Genomic DNA, 22,638 nt, shown 5'->3' with positions numbered 1-22,638 from the left:
TGCGATCCAGAATCATAATTGATATCCGATTGAAGTCTCACCAATTCGCGCTCCGTGCGTTTCAGGTTTACTTCGGATAGGGAGGCTGAAGATGACACTCCAGCGACCTCCCGTAGTTCTGCCGCCTTTATGCTAGACCTATATTCCTCAACGGGACCCGGAAATATTAGACCCAGATGAGAACTAATGTGCATGATATGATCCACCATCAATTCAAGCACCTGTTGAGAAGAAACCAAGCCCGAATCATTCCGTGGAGGGACATAAGAGAGTTCTGAGGCACAAGGCAGGAGCTGAAAATCCGCCTTGCTACACCATCTCAGTGGACAAAGATGGGAGAAACTTCCAAGCGATACCCTGACGAGCGAGCGAAAGGACCACTCCCTAACTTCACCAGAGAATAAATGCTTCATACCTCCCAAACCACTATAATCAATGATCACCTTCCTTTGCCCCACCCGGCACTGAATGAAGAAAAGGTCATCACGAGAGATAAGGATACACCTACTCTTGTGACGTTGCAGACCTTGGTAAAGAGGCATGGGAAAGACCTTGGTGGCATATCACAAGTGTGCAAGGCAGCAACAATGCCGTGGGCTAGGCATGGCCTAGTGAACTGGCGGACAAGGCACAATATTGGTGGACCGGGCATTGGCAGGAGCGGCAGTGCACAATATTCAATGGCATTGGCGCCAAGCGCTAACACTTGCGGGCAACAATGGGCTAGACGTGGGCGAAATTGACCAATCGCACAGGGCACAATGGGCCAATTGGGCCATGGCCCACAAGCATTCCAGCGGGAGTTAGTGTAACTGGCGCCAAGTCAATGGGCTAGCGGGCATGCAAACAATCCATGGGCATGGCAAACAACAGTACAAGGCTATTGCTGGGAGTTTGGTGTAGTTATGGGCGTGATAGCTAGGCATTTGGCCACGGGAGTAATGCACATCAAGGTTTCTCCACATGGGAGGTTGTGGGCTGTAAATAATTGATGCACATGTGTAAATGGCCGTACGAGCAGTTTTAATTGTGGCCAATGGGCTTCTTGGCAGTTTGTAAATGGGCCAATGGCCTTGGGGTGGTTGCCAAAACTGGTCTATATGTTGGAAAACGCCCCATGCACCAAGATAGGGGGATCGGGTGTGTTCTTTGAGAGAGAGGTTCCTTATAAAGGTTTGGGCCTAGAGTGGGAGATCTGTAAAAAGAAAAAGCAATAGAGATTGCTCGAGGAGGTAGGCATTGTTTGTCCGAACCGCGTTAAAAATTGGTGTTCCTCGTTTGCTTGTGTGCTTTATCCTTTTCTTGAGAGAGCCTCGGAGGTTTGGTTGGGTGACTAAGTTGGGAGGACCTAGGCCATCATGGATTACCATTGAGTAGGAGCAAAACAACCTCGTGACACCTACTCTTATAAGGATTGGTATTCCAAAGATGACCCATGATGACTCACCCATCGAGGCTTGAGTTCTGTTCAATCTATTGAGGCAATCATTCGTTGAGGTTCGAAAGCCTATTTCGCGGCTCATCTTTCTTGTGACACATTCTTCAACAACATGGGATAATCATCTTCAGCAGATATCGGACTAATGTACGTATATCAAATTAGGAAATTTTCTTTGTAAGCAAACTTATATCGATTTTTCAAACCACATACGTTTGAGGGGGCATGTTTGAGGGGGCATGTTAGACTATGTGATATCTCACCATCGCATTGGGTTAAGATCTCACCATTGGATCTTCTTGGAGGTGAATCAGGCAAGTTTGTTAGATGAAGTTACCTAGGCAACTAGATTTGATTAGAATAATATATTTCCGTAGTTATATTCTCTGTAAATCATCCAAGAATCCAAGGTCAATAGAAATCTTCTCAGATTTTGTCACAAGAATCAGTTTTGGACTCATAGTCCTTTGTCAAAATTTAAAACAAACAAATGTGAACTGCTGACCGTGAACTGGATTCCCAACCAAGCCACAGATGAACCTACGACTTGTGAGATTTGACCTTAATGGATGCCCATGTTCAAATCAATTGCTAAAAAAAAGTGCCTACACTGACAGGAATGAATACTATTCTCCGGGGGAAACCAGGAATGGGGAGAAATTAATTGATATTCAAGATCATTTGTTTTGAAATTTAGGGCCTCTTTCAAAAGGACATTCCCAGTCACTCACCTCCCTAAATTGGGAGTCACAAACAAAGATAATATTGTACGCTATTAATGGGAAAGGACAGACTAAAATAATAAAAAGGGGTCAAACATAGAAATCAAACTGTGTGATTCACACGTCTTTATGGTTATATAAACCCACTGTTAATGAACACCAAGATTTTACTTGGTTCGGTCAAGTCTATTCCACAGGCGAGAAACACGATCTTCCACTATGAGAAAAACAATATACAAGGATAACAATGGATTAATCGCAAACCCACAAACCCGCAACCTTTTCCTTGCTTCTCAAACCCAAGATCGTACACAAGAGATAACGCGAGAGATAAACCCGAAAAAAAACGAAAGAGAAAACCCTGAGATAAAAAACCTCTTCTCCCTTTCTCTCTCTTTTTCTTCTCTCTCCTTTGGCAGCAAACACACCAAATACGTCTTGTTTCGCCGCAACCCAAGAGAACAACACTTCTCTTTTTATAGTTTAGCTTTCCCCAAAAGCTAAAAATAGAAATATCTATTTTTGCCTTTGCCTTCCTACCCAAGCAACCACCATGGGAAATAAGTCAATTTTCCCAACAGCCTGAACCCACGGTCAGTGCCACAACCCCACTGACAGGTAACAGTGATCGGTCTAACGTGGTCAAGGCCAGTGCCACGACCTCACTCGCAGGTAATGATACCATAAGTACCATGTGTATTCCCACAAAGGCGCATTCTACTGATCTATGTGACCACGTGCTAGTGCCACAGGCAGATGGGAAAACCCACAGATGGGAAAACCCGAATACGTAGCTAGTACTCTAACGGCACGCATGATCAAATCACCGACCTAAAGAGCCAAAACATTTCCATGGAAACTCATACGCAATGGAAATCATTAAACCTTTACAACATAAGACACTCATGCTTGATATTGAGCCAAAACATTTCCTGAATCAGGCAAGTTTGTTAGATGAAGTTACCTAGGCAACTAGATTTGATTAGAATAATATATTTCCATAGTTATATTCTCTGTAAATCATCCAAGAATCCAAGATCAATAGAAATCTTCTCAGATTTTATCACAAGAATCAGTTTTGGACTCATAGTCCTTTGTCAAAATTTAAAAGAAACAAATGTGAACTGCTGACCGTGAATTAGATTCCCAACCAAGCTACAGATGAACCTACGACAGTACGACTTGTGAGATTTGACCTTAATGGATGCCCATGTTCAATTGTTCAAATCAATTGATAAGAAAAAGTGCCTACACTGACAGGAATGAGTACTATTCTCCGGGGGAGACCAGGAATGGGGAGATATTAATTGATATTCAAGATCACTTGTTTTGAAATTTACAGCCTCTTTCACAAGGACATTCCCAGTCTCTCACCTCCCTAAATTGGGAGCATGGTTTAAAATTTCGACCGAAATCCGAAATTTTGGATACCGGTGGAGACCGAAATCGAAAATTTCCGAAATTCCATTTTTCGCCCTTTACCAAAGTTCGGGCCGAAATTTCAGTAATTTCAGTCTGAAATTTCGGTTTAATGACATTATTTATTAAAAAAAAAAATGTTACACAATTTCGGCCAAAATTTCGGAATTTGGGTCCCAAATTTCAGAAATCCGAAATTTCGTTTTTTGGTGGGGTCCGAAACGGTTACCGAAACCAAAATTTTAAACCTTGATTAGGAGTCACAAACAAAGATAATATTGTACACTATTAATGGGAAAGGACAGACTAAAATAATAAGAAGGGGTCAAACATAGAAATCAAACTGTGTGATTCACATGTCTTTATGGTTATATAAACCCACCGTTAATGAAAATATCAGTTATGTTTTGAGTTATGTTTTGCTATTTACTCCATTGGTAAAAATCACTTTCAAGTACCAGAACTATTAAAACCAAGCTTGATTCATAAATTTGAGAACCCAATTGATAAAAACTAAAAGCACGGAAGATATCATGGGCAGATCGTACTTTATCTTGCTTCTCATAGTTTCATTTGTTGTGGCACTCTGCTTCTCTCAAGGTATTCTTTTCTTTTTTCATATTTATGTTTTCTTTTGGGAAATGATATTAGCAGAAATGATTTCAGCTCTCCAATGTTTGTTTTTTTAAAACATGTGCTCCTATGTTTGTCATGTAGTATTTAAAGAGCTGTCAGAGGAATATTAGGATACTCAAAAAGCTCTTAAAGCCCTTTAAACACTACATGGCAAACATGGGAGTGCATGTTTATCAAAACATTGGAGAGCCGAAATCATTTCCCTTTTTATACAGTGTAAGCCAGTATAATCCAGTATTTTTTAAAAAGTACTATATGGCTTACACCATAGGATCCAAACTGTCCATTTCATGGGCCAAAACGTATATAGGTTGTGCTAAAAAAATCATCTCCATAGGTAGCCCTCCAATCTATAGAGTTCCCCTATAGATTGGAAGGTTAGAATCATTCTATGGATATGAGTTTTTGACACAAGCTATTTACATTGCGGCCCATCAAATGGATGGTTTGGATCATTCTGTTGTGTGGCCCGTACAATACTTTTTGAAAAATACTAGACTATAAAAACTCTGATATCAGCACAACCATTTTTTGTTACTGTCTCAAAACATCTTGTCTTTTAGTATTTAAAGGGCTGTCAAAAGGTTATTACATTTCCCAAAAAGCTTTCAGGAGGCAATTAAAGAAGAAAAGAGAGCTAAGTTTGTGCAAATATCAAATATGGTTGTCCTGATCATGGTTTTAAATTTCGACCGGAGACCGACACCGAAACCACACAAAACCGAAATGGTCATTTATTTTGGCCGAAATTTTGGAATTTCGGTTTTTCCTAAATTTGACACAAAAAATCTGTTTTTTTAAATATTAATTTAATATTTCACCGAAATTTCTACTGAAATTACCGAAATTTAATAATGAATAAAATATTGTTTTTTTTTATACCAGATTTCGACCGAAATTTCGAAATTTCAAGGTCCGAAACCGGTACCGAAACCGAAATTTTAAACCTTGGTCCTAATAACATTTCCCTTTCCTTTTACTTTTTGATTGAACTTGTTTCGTATACCACGTAGGGTTTGGGAGAAAGGAAATGAGAACTGAAAAAGGAGCTCCAATCAAAATACTTGAGGTTGGTTTTCCTATTTGTCATATTTTTCTTAATTTTGAACTGTTTTAGTTTTTGCCATGATCTTGAACTCTTGCATCAATGTTGTTTTTTAGGTGAGAAATGAAGAAGGGGGATTAATGCTGGAATCTCTAAAAGGAGACTATGATGAACCCCGGCCAAACCAACCTAGTGGAAAAGAAAAGCCTAAAGATCAGCCCTAAACATCAGCTACCTCCTCCTAAACATTCAAGTTAAATAAATAAACCAAAGCTCTATACCGGTTGTTTTGGATATTAAAATTTGTGCTTATGTTACTCATGGATTCTTTGCTTTGCTTACGAACTCAGCAAGTGGACACAACACACCAATTAGGCTTGATTGGGGAAACATCTTTTGGCTTTAGTATAGAAGTAGAATTTATCTGTAACCATGTGTTTAAAAGTGAATTTGCATTTGGGTTTGAGTCATTCCTAATTACATTCTTCTTTAAATAATGGTTGATAGCATTAATAAAAACAAGTTAGATTTGGTAATGTTGCTGTGGAATGCACTCTAGATAAAACTCCGAATCAAATCCGTCAGGCAAAGAGAATTAGAAATCTTCAACCTGTGGATGTATATTGATTAGTGGCATAACATGAACTGAATTAGGGTCAATCTGTAAGCCATATTCAGTTAAAAAAACTAAATTTATGTAATAGTATGGATGCAAATCCATATTAAACAACAAAAGCAATGAAGAAAATAAACACGCCGGAATATAATACATGTTGTTACTGATATCTGGACTAGGCTCTCGGAAAGTGAACCTTGCTGAGTTGAGATAAGTTGCGATATGCGTACATAGAAGAGCGTCGGAAAGAGAGCCGGAGTTGGTCTCTACGGGTGACTCCCATGGCTAAGTCAATCGCCGCAACAGTATGAGCTGAGCTCTCTGAGGGCCCAATGAATTGAAAGAGAGATTGTGAGATCTTGATTGCTTACGTCGAAGTTTGTCCCACTTTGATAGAGCAGAGTCCTAGGCAATAAATGATGGTCGACTTTTCTGTAGGCTTGCCTGATTGGGCGAGTTTCCCGGAGTTCATCCATTATTATGGCGATTGTGAGTATTAGGGTTTCTAGGGCTTCCGGTAGAGAGGCAATGTCACCCTTTTACCCTCTTAATCCCTTTTGTTTCCTATTGCCATGTGTCAGGCTCCAACTGGATGCCAAAATTTTCCCCACCATATTATACCCTCTACTTCCTTGGGTTGATCCGGGCTATGGAAATATATCTTCAACCTAAGTTTCATCAGGTCGGTTCGCTGGGATATGAAAGTTGGTGAAGCGTATTCTCCCAAGTCCTTGTCAGTAGGTTGGTAATTTGTGTCAAGGATTGGCCTTGGTAACCTCAATCCTTCTAGTTTTGACTGTTAAACCTGGGCTAGGCTTTCACCTCGTCTTAGGTCGGTCTCCAAGTTCCTGACTGGAGGGGGTTGGCTGAACTAGATCGGTCTTTGGAGGTGTTTGGCTGGTTCAGGTTGGCACTCGGATCATTCACATCGGTAGATCTAGGCCAATCTTCGGGTAAATTACCTCTGTTTTCTGAGATTGAACTAAGATTTTTCTTCTATCTCGGCCTTGGATTTTATTCCACCTCGATTTGTGTAGCTCGGACGATGGTATATCCTTCAGCTTTATGAATCCGGATTTGAGATTCATGCAGTCATGTACTTTGTTCATGCACCACGGATATGAGATCTGTATTTACCTCGGTCTGTTTAGGTCGGATATATGTTTTCTTGCATCTCAGACGATCTTGGTCCCTCGAAGGCCTTCATTCACCTCGGACCGTTTATGTCACGCCATTGGCTCGAAGGTGTGACAGGCATCAATTCACCTACAAGGTAGACCTCGTAGGGATGCAAGGCTTTCAAATATCACAAACAACCTTTCCAATCCTCCATAGAAGATTTCAATATGAATCAGAGCAACTTCTGTTTCAAGATATGAATAATTGACCATCAAATTCAATGCCCAAACCCCACATAAACTTAAAATTGAATTCTCACCATCTTTTTCAAATTGTTTAAATCCAACAAATACTCACAACATAAATTAATTAAGTTTCCAAGTGAGCTAATCTCCCAAAGCTAGACTAGCTGAACGCCTCTCCATGCCCACGCGGAACTACGACTCATGATCTGAAAAAAAAGAAATGGCATGGGTGAGATAAACGCTTAGCAAGTAATATATTTTAACATAGTTGGATCTAAGAATGCCAAAAAAAAAAAAAAAAGGCTAAAATAGGTTATTCAAGCAAAGCCGAATCAGAAATGTTGGTCTTAAAACATAAATTCAGAAACCCTCACTTTTTATCAAACAAATAAAGAAGAGCGGAGATTCTGGTTGATGCTGATTGTGTACAGGAAGATATGTCCAATCTCAACTACAATTATGAACTTTTAAGGTCTTCAAAGAGCTGGAATATCATATCACCCGCCCCTTAGGATCTATAATTCCATGGGCATGGTATTCCTAGTTTGCCCCAAGTGACAAATATGTATCAAAGAGCAAGCACATTACACACATTCAAATGTAAACACCCAATAGATGTCATGAAATAAATCTTTTATTAATAAATTAGTTTCAATACAACCAATGTATTGGATTTAAGGCATATAGTCTAACAATCTCCCACTTGCTCTCAAAACAGTCATGCAGGTATTTATGACCCTTTCCCTTTAAGTGTTTCTTAAACATTGTCTGCGCAAGGGACTTGGTCATGGGATCCACCATGTTATCCGCCGAAACAATTTCATGTATGGATATGCATCACCTCTGTTGATGATCTCACGTGTCACTAGATACTGCTGAAGGATGTGCTCTCACATCGGGTGAGATCTTGGTTCCTTTGCTTAAGCAATTGCCCCTTGTTGTAACAAGAACATAATGGGCCTATCAATATAGGGAACAACCTCGAGTCCATCCCAGAACTCCCGTAGCCTACTGCCTCTCTCGCTATATCTTATGCAGCGGTATACTCTGCCTTAGTCGTGGGGTCCGCTGTGGCGTCTTGCTTGTAACTTCTCCAACCAGTTAGCTAAATGGAACATGAAACTCTTTCACATTATGAATGTAAGACTAATATTCGCATCGGTATATCCAGAGATTAACTTATCATCCCCACCATGGACCAAGAAATAATACTTAGTCCTCTTGAGACACTAGAAAATATGCTTTGCCACAATCCAATGCTCAAAACTTGGGTTAGACTAGTATATGCTACACAGAAGAAGTGACATACGTCCAGCCTGGTACACATTAGACTACGCACAACATATGCATGTGATGTCAATCCTTTGCTTATCCTCAGACGTCTCAAAGAACATCATCTTGGAAAGCTTGATTCCATGACGAAATGGAATTAAGCCCTTCTAGGAATTTGTCATAATTTAGCTAGTATCTCGTCCAACTCTTCTTGTATAGCCCTAATATTCTGTTTCCGGTCCCTAAACACTTTAAGGCTCTAGAATAGAAATCCATATCCCTATATAGGACAATATCTCTATGTCATTCCCAATGATTGGGATGTTATCCACGTACAACACTAAGAATGTCACAACACTCTCACTAACCTTCTTGTAAACTCAAGCCTCCTCCATATTTTATGAGAAGCCAAACTATTTGACTGTCTCACCAAAACGAGGTTCCAACTGTGGGACACATGCTTCAATCCATAGATTTCAACAACTTGCACACTTTCGATTACCCTTTTTGGCAGCCTCAAACCCCTCAGGCTGGACCACATATATCTTCCTGAATGTTTACATTCAAGAAGGCAATTTTGATGTTGATCTGCCAGATCTTGTAATCCTAGTGCGCTTCTTTTGGCAATAAACTAATGGACTGTGGCACGGCTATAGGAGAAGCGTTTCCACATAGTTAATACCAGCCATTTGGCTATAGCCCTTTTTGCTAGTAGCCTAGTGATGCAGGAGCATCCCATTAAACACATCAGTCTTGTGTGGTTCTTAGTGTGTGTCTTTGTTTGTCCATGTGATGTCTTGTTTAGTCATTTTACTTGTTGTAATTATCCTTAATGGTCATTTTGTGTCATTATGGGTAGTTCATGAGTTTTATATTGTATTAGGGGTTGCCTATATAACGTCCTTCCCTCTCATTTGTAAAAGTTTTTGGAATATAAGATTTGGGAATTGAAATTTTTGGAGAGATTCTCTTTGGAGAGAAATTTGAGATAGAGATTGGCTCTTCTATATATCTTTCGTATTTCTCTTAGGATTATGGGATTTAGATATTAGTGTTCTAATCTTTATTCCATATCTTCCATGTATCACTTTCTTGTTGAATGCAAGAATGTCATCATTCGATTCGGCGATTGATCAAGCACTTGCGTCCCCTAGCTCGTGGTGCAGATCTAATCATCCGACGATTCCACTCTTGATCGAGCTCATGTGTCCCCTCTCACATGGCGTAGATCAAGATTTATCTTTTTCTACAAAAAAAAAAAAAAATTAAAAAAGAGGATTTTTTTTTTAAATCTACCCGATCTCCAAGATCGACGAAGAACACTTCCAGATCCAATTACATCAATTGGTATAACTGTATAAGAGCAATACAGAGGAATTCCCTAATTCTTCCTGTTGAGAAAATCCGCCGGGCAATCCGATTCGATCGTGCACAAATATAACGAAAAAGTAAAATAAACAAGCAAATCAAGCCACAAAATGAACACTAAGATTTTACATGATTCGGCAAAGCCTACTCCACGGGCGAGAAACACGATCCTCCACTATGAGAAAAAATAATATACAAGGATTACAATGGATTAATCACAAACCCACAAACCCGTAACCCTTTCCTTGCTTCTCAAACCTAAGATCGTACCCAAGAGAAAACCCGAGAGAAAACCCCAAGAGAAACCCAAGAGAATACCCGTAGAAGAAAACCCAGATAGAAAATCCTCTATTCTTCTTCTTCTCCCTTTGTCTCTCTCTCTCTCTCTCTCTTCACTTCTCTTTTTCTTTTTTTCTCTTTCCCTGTTTTGATTTTTCCACTCTCCAAAGAAGAAAGCCACTTCCTCTTTTTAGTTGTTTCCAAGAAATCCAAATAAGAGGGTTTCTATCTTTGCCTCTTGCCTTCCCACCCAAGCCACCTATGGTGGGTGGAAAATAAGGCAACTTTCCAATAATCTCCACCTTGGCTTATTTCCCAACCACCTGAAGATTTTCTGTTGATGTCTCCACCGGTTCACTATTACCGCAAACCACCATTGGCCTTCTAAAGTACCAGCTACACACCCTCGAATCACCTTGGTTCTGACTCTTCCCGATTCGATCAACACGGCCAATGCACATGTGCAGCTGCCAACCCGTTGACTCACCTAGTCAACCTTGGAGAGGGATCTCGATCCATCCTCCCCAACGCAGGTACTGTCATCCTCTCACCATCATCTGCAACCTGGAAATCTGTCTCTGCACCAACTGCGAAAGAGACCCTATGCGTGCGCACGCCATTACCCTGTTTCCATCTAGCCATCGAGATATTAGAAACAGTAGTCACCGTATCCCCAATCAGACGATATAATCCACCACACTTCTCTCCTTTCATCAGAACCATACAACCGCGTGTGATTTTCATGGCTCCACCTGCAGCTGAAAACCTGCAACCCCTGGAGTCCAACCGGCCAAGAGATACTAGATTCTTCCGTAGCTTTGGGACATACGCCACACCACCGAAAGTACGAACCACTCCAACAAACATTTTGATCTTCACCATCCCAACTCCCGTGACGTCACAAGTGGACCCGCCACCCAAGGACACTACACCAGCCCTTGTCTCCTGGAACGTATCAAAATATTCCCTCCTGGAGCATATATGAACAGAGCAACCTGAATCTAGAATCCACTCATCATGAGAAGTGTGGTTACCTGAGGAGACTGTGAGAACGTCTCCAAACACTTCGCACTGTTCTCTCGCCACCACAGCATTCGTAGCACCATTGTCCACCTAGTCAGCTCGCTTTGGACAATCCCGCTTAATGTGGCCATATTCCTTGCAATGGTAACATTGCACACCCTTTCCGCCGACCCTGGATCTTGACCTGCCTTTTCTTGATCCCATGTCAGACGACCTTTCTCTTTGATTCCTACCATGAACAACTACCCCTTGTTCTTCACTTACACTAAGAACAGGTTTCTTCCGCATCTCATTCGATAACAGTGATGCCGTGACTTTCTCAAACTTTATTGTATCCTTACCATACAATAAAGTCGTCATCAAGTTGTCATACGAATCAGGAAGAGAAGTAAGAAGCAAAAGGGCCTTGTCTTCTTCCTTCAACTTTTCTTCTACCTTGTGGAGCTGATCCACAAGCCCGTTGAACACCGTAATGTGTTCCAGAAGATCCTCGCCTTCCTGCATCTTCAGCCCGTACAATTGCCGCTTCAGATACAACCGGTTGTCCAAGCTTTTTGGCATATAAAGTTTTTCTAACTTATCCCATAATTTAGGCGCTTCTTCTTCTTCCATAACGTTAAACATAATGCTATCCGCCAGACATAGTTGAATCGTGCTGACCGCCTTCGACTCAATGTCTTCCCACTCGGCATCTGTCATCTTCTTTGGCTTCCCATCCTTTCCTTTCAACGCCTTAGACAAGCCTTGTTGAACTAGGATGTCCTTCACCCTCATCTGCCATAGGGTGAAACTTCCCTTTCTGTCAAATCTGTCGATGTTGAACTGAGTAGAACTTGATTTTACCGCCATCTCAGATTACTCCGCTCTTCACGGTGTAGCGCTCCACCTCGAACGAGAATATTTCTTGGACAATCTTTCTACTCCCAAAAATCACTCTACCCGCAATCCAACTACAACACCCACGATCACTCTACCTGGCCTCGACGATCGTGTACAAATATAACGGAAAAGTTAAATAAACAAGCAAATCAAGCCACAAGATGAACACTAAGATTTTACGTGGTTCGGCAAAGCCTACTCCACGGGCAAGAAACACGATCTTCCACTATGAGAAAAATAATATACAAGGATTACAACGGATTAATCACAAACCCACAAACCCGCAACCCTTTCCTTGCTTCTCAAACTTAAGATCGTACCCAAGAGAAAACCTGCGAGAAAACCCTAAGAGAAACCCAAGAGAATACCCGTAGAAGAAAACCCAGATAGAAAACCCTCTATTATTCTTCTTCTCCCTTTGTCTCTCTCTCTCTCTTCACTTCTCCTTTTCTTTTTCTCTCTTTCCCTCTCTTGATTTTTCCACTCTCCAAAGAAAAACAGCCACTTCCTCTTTTTAGTTGTTTCCAAGAAATCCAAATAAGAGGGTTTCTCTTTTTGCCTCTTGCCTTCCCACCCAAGCCACCTACTGTGGGTGGGAAATAAGGCAACTTTCCAACACTTGCTTATTGTGGAAGTGGAGGAAGATGATTGATGCATTACTGTTCTTGTCTATGAGCTGTTGCTGAAATTTGTAAGAGTTTTAATGAAGTCACTGGAAATCCTTTAAAAAAACAAGGAAAAGAAGTTGAATTCCTTCCATTTCCTGTTCGTGAACTATCACCACAGTTGATTGCATGCGGTTGTCGAAGGTTATTTCACGGAGGATTTCATCTCCAGTTTACTCCGTTATTCTTGATTAGGTAATTTTTATGTTTGAATTCAATCCAGAACTCAATTTGTGGTATGAGAAAACATTCGAATAGAGAACTCATGGCTCAGATCTAAATGATTAGTAGCCACAGAAATCTTGAGCTGAAATTGTTCAGGTCTGGATTAGAGATTTCTCTTATCTCTAGAGCTGATCCAAATGATCGTTCTAATCACATTCTATTCGGAGAGCTCATGTGGATTCTTAGAACAATTGCCTGAAATTGGTTGTGGAAAGTTTAAGCCATTGATCTGAGCCAAGAAAAGCATTTCTTGTATTGAACAATCTTGTTTGCATACAGACTTACGGTTGAGGTCCTCTAAATAGAGGTTTCTATACTATAATTATTTCCTCAGTTCGATCTTTCCATGACAAAATGCTGCGTAATCTGATTGATAAATGCCTAAAAACCTCAATTCCTTGGTCTCTGTTTCATGAGAGAGCTGGACCTGAGAGTTCTTTGTGAACTTGTTCTCAAGACCTAGAGCCTCATTGTAATGTTTATCTTTTATAGGACCAAAAAAGTGTCGAATTTGTGTTGAAGGAAAGTCACTCAGTCAACAAAGAGAATCTTCTATTAAAGCTAAGATGTAAGGACCATTTCTTACACCTTGAACAGATTCTATGCTTGCATGGGTTCAAAAATCATTATGGATATGAGAGTTAGAAGAGCCTTATTGTCAGTGTATCTTGAGTTTTTCCCTCTTTGACTCTTGAATACTGAAGGAACCATGCATGCAATTCAATCACACAACTATGCTCAGCCATAGCTAGTCTTTGTGGACTCTAATTCAAGGGATTTTAGTGTCAAATGCTTGTATCTGGTTTCTCACTTCATTGATGATATGTTTGGAATGGAAGTATAAAATTCTGCCTACCCATTGTTTGTTTGTTAAAACACTTTCAAGAGAGTGAGTATTTGAGGCTGAGTTACTAATGGGGATTCACTTCAACCTTGACCAAGGATGTTAATTGCCTTCGGTTTTGACATGTAAAAATGTAAAAACCTCGCCAAAGCTGAAGTAATGATATTTGTTTTGCGTCTTTTGAAAGCTGAAAGTACCATCGCCATTTGATTTCATCCCAAAGGCTTAAGTTCGTGAGATTGAAGCTCTTGTGGTGCTTGTTAATTTCACAAATGCAAGTGAAGCATTTTTGAAAAAAGACAGTTCAGTAGGCTGAAAATTTATTCAATCCTATGTGTATTTGGAAGATGCTGGCGTTTTGTGAAGGCTGCATTTTGGTCATCTTATTATTGTGTTCATCTTATTCTTCAATAAAGTTTTAAGGCCAAAATATTGCTAAAAGTGTGCTTCTGGAACTGAAAAAAAGAAGAAACATAACTCTGCCTCAGGAATTATTTTGTTTTGCATGCATACCACCTGCTCAGAGTTTTGCTCAAGATCGATGAGGACCCACGATCTGAGAGACGCTTCGATCTCCTGATGATCTTCGGATGATCGGTCTTCTGGTAATCCGTTAGCAATCTCCTCGACACCATCGTCGATCTCAACCGTCTGATCGTGGATCGGGAGGACTTCGATACTCCGATCATCGATCTAGGGATTTCGGTCGTCATTTCGATCAGATTCAACCTGCATCACAATCTCCCTAGCACTTTCATAAGTTTTAATTCAATATGTTGCTCAATCGACCAATTCAACCTGGGCCAACAAACACAAATTTGATTTATATTTTAGTTTACTTCCGGATTTACATATTAGCAACGGCATTTTCATCTATTTGGCAGACAAATACAAGTACCCTTTGATAATCCAAAAGACTCACCGTACATTTTTGAGAATCAACCATATTACAGGTGGTATTTTGTAAAAATCCCTTACACTAATCAATCACAACATGGATTCAGGTTCCCATGGCGCACCGGAGGATCATAATCAGGATCTACCATTGCTTCGATCATCAGTCTCTCTTCCTTCATATTCTTCTAAACACCCAACAAAAATAAAATAAGATTTTAAGAGATTGAAAGGAGCATAGGAAACTTAAAATATCCTCCGCAACAAAAATAGTTAAAAATATATAAAATTCACCTCAAGCAGATTGAAAGGATAATCTTTTCCATATATAATTTCCTTTCTCCCAGATCCTATAAAACAAAGAGATTACAAGCCTCAATATGGAAAAACAATGGGAAAAAAAAAAAAAAACAGAAAAATAAAGCATAGAAATTAAGCGAGAAGAGTACTACTACCTTCTGAGAACCAGTTAACAAAAACCAGTGAAATTAGTAGTAGTATGAGGAGGTAAGATCGACCCATAATTTCTTTAACGGCAACTGTGAGGAGTAGAAACAAAAAATCACTTCTGGTTATGAAGAAAACAACTTTTCTTGAGACCTGTTAAACTCTGGTGTAATGCTAAGATAAGCAGATTAAATAGGTTTTTTAGAATTGAGAGGTGAGGATGAGGCTTGAAATATACAGGGAAATGATAGAAGCTTGACTAAGGACCATGGGGACCCACGTAGCTATGTTTTTATTCTTTGAAATATTTAGGGAAATGATACAAGCCTTCCCCTTCTAACATGGAAATGATATTTTCATCCCATTTCCTAGCTCTCAATCAGTGTGTCCGGGGGGAAGAGTTATTTGCTCAAAATTCTCATAAGGGCTAATTTTCCCTCATTTGAGAGTTTATAAGACTTGGAGCTAGCGGGGGGACGACCGGAATCTGGCCATTAAGGTTTTTTCCGACCTCATCCGATGAGTTTTCTGGTTAGATTATCGGAAAGATCGTGTGAGGGAATGGAGCGATGCCAGTCGGATCGCCGGAATTTGCAGGAGTTCGCATGAGTTTCTTCATTCAGGTATTTTACATTTCAGTTTGTTTCCTTTTCATTAGCTTAGCTTGGTTATAGATTATGGAGAAGTCTAGGGAATTAGGGTTTCATACCCTAATTGCAAAGACTTCCCCCAATCCAATTAGATTTAGGTTTGGCACTAGATTTTCCAGGCTAGTTTTTCTTTAGTTTATTTCAAATTCCAGTGAGATACAATGCTGAATCATGAGAATTGTGGAAGATCATTCCATAATTCCCATGGATCCCCAATGGAATTCATTGAAATTTGAAATTCTGGAGAGATCCGGTAGATAATCAGTAGTAGATTAGTGCAAATAATCCCTAATAACTCTATTAACTCTCGGATCTCAGAAAAAAAACAGAGAATTGAGCAAATTCTCTGAGCAATTCAGAACGTACGAATGGAATTTAGATCATATGATTTTTTATCGTACGATTTAAAAAATGTACGATCAAATCTGAAATGAACGATAGTACGAACTTTCCAGAAAATAAGATTTTTCAAAATTTTCAATTTTAAAAGTGTGATTTCAACATTCCATAGTAGAATTTCTAAAATAAGAGCATAGACCAGGATTTACTAGGTATGAATGGTGCCTAACACCTTCCATTCATGTGATTTATGTAAACTTAGATATCTGGTTGGACAATTTTCCTTAAAACAGAGTCATACCTATTCCTATCTCAGATCATCAGATCCGTATCTGATGAGGATTTCGAACCTAATTTCTAAAAAATTTCAAATTAATAGGAGTTTAGGTGAATTTTCAAAAAGAATTTATAACTCCGCACTAAATGTGTCTAGGGGTGGCAATGGTTCGGTTTCGGTTCGGTTTGACCCCCAAACCAAACCAAACCGAAATTTGAATCGGTTTGGTTTTACCAAACCAAAACCGAACCAAAACTGAATTTTTGGTTCGGTTTCGGTTCGGTTCCGCCAATTTTGCCACCCTTTACTCATAATAACTGCAAATATTCGGTTTCGGTTCGGTTTGATACCCAAACCGAACCAAACCGAAATTTGAATCGGTTTGGTTAAACCAAACCGAAACCGAATTTTCGGTTCGGTTTCGGCTCGGTTCCGGATCGGTTCGGCCAATTTTGCCACCCCTAAATGTGTCCACAAAAAGCCGATCTATGGAGGCTGGTCTTCACAGACATTCGTAGGTTCAAAAGCCCATCCATGTTTATCAACAAAACTAGATGACAGAAATGAGTGTGTGTGGCTCCCAAATGAAACAAAACATGTGCAAATGAAGAGGATACAAGAATAGTACGTGACACCACAGTCTTCGAGACCTGTGCTTCCAGAACTGACATAAGAAACACTCACTGCTAATTAGGGCTTTTGCCCCCCCCATCTCTTTTTGCCCTGATGGCAGGGCCTGAGCTTGTTTTAACTCTATAAGTTGAAAGCATTAAAAAAAATTTCTGGTGGAATTCTTGAGTTTGCTATGCTTTATAGCTAAGGCTTTTACTGACCAATTCGGCATAAGATCCAATTTGGAAGTCCTTAACCACCTGTCTAATGGTTCAGTCCTCCTAGGAATCGATGAGCTATCGCTCTGTATTTCTACATTAACTCTATCTGGGAAAACTTGCCCAACCTAATGAACTCGGCCTCGTATTCTGACACAGATTTACTGCCTTGTTTCAAATTGAAGAATTCATTCTCCTTCAATATCTTAATGCTGGCAGGGAACTACTTATCGTAAAATGCCTGCCTAAACTCCTCTCGAGTACATTCTCTTTCTCTCCAATGAATCCTCGTTTCTTTCTCCCACTAGTCTTCTTCTCCCCCTCGCAACATGCAAATGACATCATTCAGCTTTTCTAGAATTGTGAATCCCAAGAAACTGAAGGTCTTCTCCATACTCTCGACCATGAATTTGTTGCTAGGGGGTCATTAGTCCCCTCGAATGGCACTGCCATCCTATGAAATTCTGAAAGTCGATTACCCTGCCTCGGCTGAATCTTCTCTTCATGATGGGTAACTACCCCCACGAGAATCCTCATCATCTGGCCCAAGGTGGGAGACCCTGGCCTCTCATGCTAAGGCTCCTGGTGAGTTCCCTCCCTCTGCAACGGGAAGAACATGTGGCATGCGATCACCACCCCTAATATCATGAGGCTCCTCACTAATTGGCTTTCTCTAGAGTGGGGTCTGCTCGGCCCTGGGGCTTTCAACAAGATCTGACACATGCATGTATCCTCTTCATGCCATATCTACCTATTATCATCATTGTCAATAAGATTTAGTAAGATTAAGTAAAACAACACAGATCCAGAAAATTACAATGCTATATGTAACACAACAAAACTACACTACATCCTCGGAGCTCATAACTGTCCGTACTTTTATACCATCATAACTCGCTCACATGTCGAACTAGGTGTCCCCTGTGCACATGAGTCCAACATGTGGTTCCTTTACGATACAACTAAATCATGCGATAACCAAAGGTCCCCGGCGCACAAGAGTCCGTCGTATCAATCCTAGGTGCTCCTTTCCTAGTTTCTACCCAACACTCAATTTACGAATTCAATTCTAATGAATCAGCTAGTTCCACTAGTCTATAGGTTCTTTAAACAATGCTCTGATACTAGTAAACTGTCACGCCCCGAATGGGGGTTTGAGGTAGCATCGCACGCTGACTGGTGTTTGACCGGTCTAGTGTGGTCACGTCTATTGCCACAGCCCCAACTGGCAGGTAGCGATACCAAAGGTACCACGGGAAGTCGGGAACACTCCCAAGATTGTGCATTCAATCGATCTACGTGACCACGTGCTAATGCCACAGCCCCAACTGGCAGGTAACGATCCCAAAGGTACCACGTGCATCCTTTTTAGATCCAGTGCCACATATCCACTTCTAGATGGAAAAGCCCCAAATACATGTCTAGCCTAATAACACGCATGATCAAATCATGACCAAAAGGCAAAAAACCAATTCCAAGGAACCAACAGTGCAATGAAACCAGTAAATATTTCCACAACAAAAGTCATGCACACAAGCTTGATCATTTTTTAGAAAATACAATATTTTAAAACATGATAAGTTTTTCAAGACATGATTTCATGAATATAATCACCAAAGCACAAATAAATATTTCCAAATCAACATGGGATCGAAAACATTGGTGTTGAGATAAGTCACTTCCAATTTGTTGATCAAAGTCTCCCTCACTACTCTGTCTCTAAGCTTGTCATGGTGTGATAATTAATCATTAGTTAGAGTTTGTGCACTTAAACAAGTAATTAGGGAGAGGTCACGCCCTAAAATCAGCGTTGGAGGGCCGAATTGCAACCCAACGAGGTTACTGGTTTCGGTCGACTGACCAAAGGGAACTGGAAATTTTCCTTCGACTGGTTTCGATCGACCGACCATGACTTTCGGTGCACCAAACCAAAGATTCTGGGGGTATTCCCAGACCGCATGGTTTCTTTGATATTTGTGTATTTTTCCTCCGAACTTGTATATTTTACGAAAAATTTAGTAGGACAACATCCTAAGATTTAAATTTTCGATTTATTCATCATTTCCTCTCTCAATCGAGATTGGTTAATACGAATTTGCCGGAATCCTTACAAAGCGATGATTCCAACAAGTCCAACAATTTGCCAGGTGGCAAATCGGCATCAACCGAGGGCAAAACTCATCTCTAATCCCTGATCTTTACCTACTTAATATGCTTTTCTCCCTAAACCAATGATTTAAGTATCTCTTACCTCGAAAATAGGTTTATTTAGTCATGACACCCCATACTTATTCCCCTGCTCTCTGAGTCTATGCCGCGCAGCCAAACACTACTTACCACTATTCTTCTAAGTAATTCCAGGCAAATCCAATGCTCGTCACCTCCTTGTTGACTTCTTATTCTACTATTCTACCACTATTCTCCAAGGTAATTCCAGACAAATCCAATGCTTGCCTCCTCTCTCCCTGTTGACTTTTCCACTATTTTCTCCAAGGTAATTGCAGACAATTAGTCCACTACTCTCCCAATCTATATATGCTGCGCATCCAAACATTACCATAAGTAAACAAGTATTCTATGAAGAAAGTGGGTAGGGCGTTGTGGAGAAGAAACATCGTACCATGTAGGGAAAAGACCAGATCAGGTCAATGGAGTTGGTAAAATATCACGTCAAGACTTTATATTTATTTATTATTTATTATTATTATTATTTTTTTGGTAAGTAAGCTGGGGTTAGGCAAGACCCCTACCAGATATCATAAATGAAAGAGGAGAATACAAAATCTAAGGGGGCTCAAAGGCCAACAGGTGGGGAACAAGCACCCATACAACAAAAGCAAAGCAAAACTCAGAAAGAGACATACAGGGGGAACAGAGAAAAAAAAGCCAGATCCTTTTGAAGGGGACTCCAGAGGAGTCAGTTTATATTTATTTATTTATCGTGATAGAAGCAACACGTCAAATAATATATAATTTTCATCAAAAAATCCGGAAGTTGTCCGAATTAATTAAAGCTGGTTTTGCTATTTGTACCAGGGCAAAAGCAGTTGTTCTTGGGTTCTGTTTCCAACATTTGCCAAAATTCACAGCTAGATTCTCCTACCTGAAAACAACCCATTTACTAAAAACTAGAGAGATCTCATGGGTCGATCTTACCTTATCGCATTTGTTCTAATTTCAATTGTTTTGGCTCTCTACTTCTCTCCAGGTAGTTGTTTCCAATTTTCCTACATCTTTATTTTTAATTTTCATCACATCAACTTTTTTTTCCTCTCTCTCTTTATAGGATTTGGGTCCAAGGAGATGATATTTCGTAGAGTAACTCCTCTCGATCAATCTATGGTGGGGTTTTCTTTCATTTTCCTTTCAATTTCTAATCATTTTTAAAGCCATTTTTTGTAGGCCATGGTTTTAAACACTTGTTTTCTTTTGATGTTTTTTAGGAGGATTGGAAGAAAAGTACACTGTTGATGGATTACGATACACCGCACATGAATCTGAATCCTCGTATTGGCAATTAACAATCAAAAGAACAACAATACACAAGGACGTGGGTGGCAGTTGAAGATAATAAGCACCAGTTATGTAATCCTTGTGTTGTTTTCATGATATTTTTTTGTTCCATGTGTGAAGGAAAAACTTTAATCGGGTTAAGTAATCGTTTAGCTTAGAATTCGCTTTGAAGCTTGGCTGGAGTATCTGCATATTAATTCAATGCATGGGTACATGTCAATTGATACTAGGGGTATAATACCCTGCCCACTGCATACTTTGTGATTGTCATTGTGGCGCGTACATTACTTTTTGAAGCTGTCTTGTCACAAAAACTCTGATATCACCACAACCATACTTTGTGATTGTCACAAAACATCTTATATTTCGTTAGGGATTTGCTAAGGTGAAGCTGTCTCCATTCACGAGGTGTCTTGTCTGAGATGCAACACACCAGCTGCGAAAAGCCTTTTGCGATGGACACGCTAGCAATTCCCATTTTGTTATTGTCACAAAACATCTTGTCTTTTCGTATTTAAAGGTCTGTCAAAAGGTTATTACATTTCCCAAAAAGCTTTCACGAGGCAGTTAAAGAAGAAAAGACAGCTGAGTTTGTGCAAATATAAAAAATGGCTGTGCTGATAACATTTCCCTTTCTTTTTACGTTTTGACTGAACTTGTTTCGTATACCACGTAGGACTTGGGAGAAAGGAAATGAGATTCGAAAAGGCTCCAATCAAAATACTTGAGGTTGGTTTTCCTATTTCTCATCATTTTTCTTAATTTGGAACTGTTTTAGTTTTTGCCATAATCTTGAACTCTTGCATCATTGTTGTTGTTGTTTAGGTGACAAATGAAGAAGGGGTGGAATCTCCAAAAGGAGACTATGATGAGCCCAGGCCAAACCAACCTAGTGGAAAAGACAAGCCTAAAGATCAGGCTTCAACATCAGCCACCGTTTCCTAAACATTCAAGTTAAATAAATAAACCAAAGCTCTACACCGGTTGTTTTGGATACTAAAATTTGTGCTCATGTTACTCATGGATTCTTTGCCTTAGTATAGAAGTAGAATTTATCTGTAACCATGTGTTTAAAAGTGAATTTGCATTTGGGTTTGAGTCATTCCTAATTACATTAATAGCATTAATAAAAACAAGTTCGATTTGGTAATTTTGTTTTGGAATGCATCTCTAGTTAAAACTCCGAATCAAATAGACAGCAAAGAGAACTAGAAATCTTCAACCTGTGGATGTATTGATAAGTGGCATCACATGAACTGAATTACGCTGCAATGTGAATGCCATATTCATTTTGTCATGCCCCGAACCGAGTTCACGGCCAGGCACGTAACAACTGACAGCGTTGCTCACCCATGAAATCCAATTCACAGACATGCAAGGCCATCTAATCAATCACCACCTGTAAGCAGAGCAACTAAAGTCTAACATTAATTTAAATCAATAAAAAATAAATAAATCTGTAAGACCATTTTCAATAAAGCCACAACTAAAAATTGTTTATAGTAATTAAATAGAATTCACACCAATCTCTCTTAATCATATTAAATGAAGTAAATATATTGGACGACAGTCTCCTTAGCTATTCCTCACTCACCCCAAAATCCAGCGATGCAATCCCAATTAATCATCAGAATTACTAAGGTAATAATAGAATGAGCTTAATGCTCAGCAAGTAGTATAATACTAATCTAGTTGGGTCTAAGCATGGCAAAAACAGAAAAGCTAAAACAGGTTATTCGAGTAAAGCAGGATCTACAATGTTGGTCATGAAATATGTATTCAAATTGTCAAGCCCAAACAGTTATCACGGCCCCGGCACATGACAATGCTGCATACCTGTAAAGTAACCTCTAGCAGTATGCAAGGCTAAGAAGAAATATTCAGAACCATCTA

At 39.8% G+C, this 22,638-nt stretch overlaps 2 long non-coding RNA genes across 4 annotated transcripts; one reads left to right on the top strand and one right to left on the bottom strand.

Annotated features, from left to right (window-relative positions):
• Positions 1-5,927: 5,927 nt before the first annotated feature.
• On the bottom strand, positions 5,928-15,776 carry LOC143885808 (uncharacterized). Of its 2 annotated transcripts, XR_013253641.1 has the most exons (5): positions 15,145-15,776; positions 14,984-15,039; positions 14,312-14,877; positions 7,353-7,446; positions 5,928-7,239 (listed from the first exon to the last, which is right to left on the bottom strand). It is a non-coding gene; the product is annotated as an uncharacterized LOC143885808 (long non-coding RNA). The 2 variants fall into 2 exon arrangements; XR_013253642.1 differs by lacking the exons at positions 5,928-7,239; positions 7,353-7,446 and having other exon boundaries at positions 14,228-14,877; positions 15,145-15,759.
• LOC143885807 (uncharacterized) lies at positions 14,897-21,897 on the top strand. Of its 2 annotated transcripts, XR_013253640.1 has the most exons (5): positions 14,916-15,759; positions 20,519-20,574; positions 20,676-20,812; positions 21,422-21,474; positions 21,571-21,897. It is a non-coding gene; the product is annotated as an uncharacterized LOC143885807 (long non-coding RNA). The 2 variants fall into 2 exon arrangements; XR_013253638.1 differs by having other exon boundaries at positions 14,897-15,759; positions 20,676-21,474.
• Positions 21,898-22,638: the final 741 nt, after the last annotated feature.

Source organism: Tasmannia lanceolata, unplaced genomic scaffold, assembly GCF_043159265.1.
Source record: "Tasmannia lanceolata isolate RefF3 unplaced genomic scaffold, GAP_Taslan_0.1 ptg000009l, whole genome shotgun sequence".
Lineage (NCBI taxonomy): Eukaryota > Viridiplantae > Streptophyta > Magnoliopsida > Canellales > Winteraceae > Tasmannia > Tasmannia lanceolata.
This window is presented reverse-complemented; position numbering and strand designations above follow the sequence as displayed.